The following is a 2,162-nucleotide window of genomic DNA, read 5'->3' on the forward strand; positions in this document are numbered from 1 at the left end:
TTTTTAAGCAACATTGACAGTGTGCCAGGCTGACTCTGGCAACACAGCTGTCTGGAGCCCCAGCAAAAGACTTCCTACTCCCTTGCCCAAACAGCAAGCCCAGCACTGCACCCAGTTCCCCATCCTGGGAAACTGGACCCACTGACACTCATCCTGAGCTTCAGCTGGTGTCACCTTCACTCACTTCTTGGAGATGTGAAAGAAAAGGGCTGTACGTGCCCCCCGCTCCCACAGGGTGCTGGCAACCGCGCACAGTGTGCAGAGAGAGGTAAACCAGCAGGGCCAGATGGTGATGGAGCAAAATTTTACAGACTTGTAGCTCCATCCCTCAAGCTCAGTGAGTTTGTCAGAAATGGTTAATCATACTCCAAATGGGCTAAGAAAAAAAAAAATTTTTTTTTTTTTTAACCATTTGCCTGAAAGTGTATGTGACTTCTGCAGCCCATATGAAAAATAAAAAAATGTTTAGAAGCTGCATTTGCACTTTTATTGCTGAAATTTGTACCGAGTATTTGCCAGCACTGTCTTTCTTATAAAATGTGATCTGAGACCCTTCTGTTGTGCTGGTGAAGGGTGTGGAGGAGGGGAGCATCACCCAAGATACTCTTATCTGCCCAATTTGTTATCTATCTGTTCTGATTCCAGTGTTGCATTAAAGCTGGGTTGCACATCAGTGGTCTGCAGGGATGCAGAGATGCTCTGGCAAGAAACGGATTTTGAAGAGCTGCTTCCAGCAGCAAGACCACCTCGTGCATGGGGGCACCGGGCCCTGGATTTTGGTACAAAATTGCACAGGAAAAGGTGCTGCAATTCTGCTGCAAGGAGCCTTTAAAGCTTGTTACGTTACCCCCAGGGAGAAGGAGCAAGCAATTGAAGGGGAAAGGCTGGGGATTTGGTTTTTTTACCGTTTGCCAAGCGATGCGGGCTCCCACTACAACGAGTAGCTCAGCTGTACTGGAGCTGACAGACAACATTCATTGTGCTTTTAATCACCGACAATGAATTAAATTGTACATATTAAATGCCAATTAGATAATAACCTGTAGTTACAGTGTCATACTTGTCGCTGAAAGCAATACCCGTACCCGACTTACCAGGTCTGTTTTGGAAAACATGGAAAGATCTGTGATCTTTCTAAGAAAAAGGCTGTTATTTATAAATTACAGGTTGAAGTACACCCCAGGGTAAGCTGGAGGTTCCCAGGGATTTTGGCTGAGCTGTGCTGACTTACACCAGGTGCAGGCTTGGCTTTTTAAACACCAAAAAAATGGGTGCGGGTCACCAACCCTGGGGAAGGTGGGTGGTGTGCAGGTGATGCTCCTCCGTTGGCTTTCCCTCCCCACTGAAACCACATCAGGGATGGGGCTGAGCTGGTTCTTGTCCTTTTATTGCAAGACCAGCTAAATGATAATCAAGTTTTCTACTCACAATTAACCAACACTCCTTAAGAGCCAAAAAAAAACATACACATGAGACTCTTCCCTTTGGATGAATACTTCCATTTATTCCAACTGGAAAAAACATTATTTTTTTTTAAATATACTTAAGTGTAATTTTTTTTTCTTTTTAAAGGAATAATAATTATCACATTGTCCTTTACAAACAACAAAAAAATTCCTAGCAATAGTCTGTGGTATGGAGACATCCATCTTCAAGATTTTTTTTCTGTGTCTGCTGCTTTGAGTAGGCAACACGGGTGGTCCCTGCAGCGAGACCCTCATCCCCGGGGCACAGGGCAGGGGCCGGCTCGGTGGAGTTGCAGGGGCACCCCGAGATGCCAGCAGCACATGGGGCGAGGGCGGTGCAGCCGGTTAAGCCTCTCAGCCCTCCTGTGGCTCAAAGCCCAGCTTTATCTTAACACTCTTAGACGCTAATGTGCATCTTTGGGTGCCAAGAGCCCCTTTTGCAAACCTGCTCCTTGCCGGGAAGCATCGGCACAACCCGGCATTGGCTTGCAATCCTGCGGCGCATCCGCCCTGGCCGCCAGCACGCACCGCGACGGCAATACCCCAATGGTTTAAAGCATACAGAGAACAAACTCACATCCACCATAATACAATACAGCTGAGCCCTATTTATAGAACACTCTGCCACGGCGAGGCTGCTGGGGGGCTGTCCTAGCTCTGCAAGGCAGGGGCTGAGCCCACCCGGGGGACGGGCTC

The sequence above is a fragment of the Cariama cristata genome, unplaced genomic scaffold (assembly GCF_000690535.1).
Source record: "Cariama cristata isolate BGI_N322 unplaced genomic scaffold, ASM69053v1 scaffold7871, whole genome shotgun sequence".
Lineage (NCBI taxonomy): Eukaryota > Metazoa > Chordata > Aves > Cariamiformes > Cariamidae > Cariama > Cariama cristata.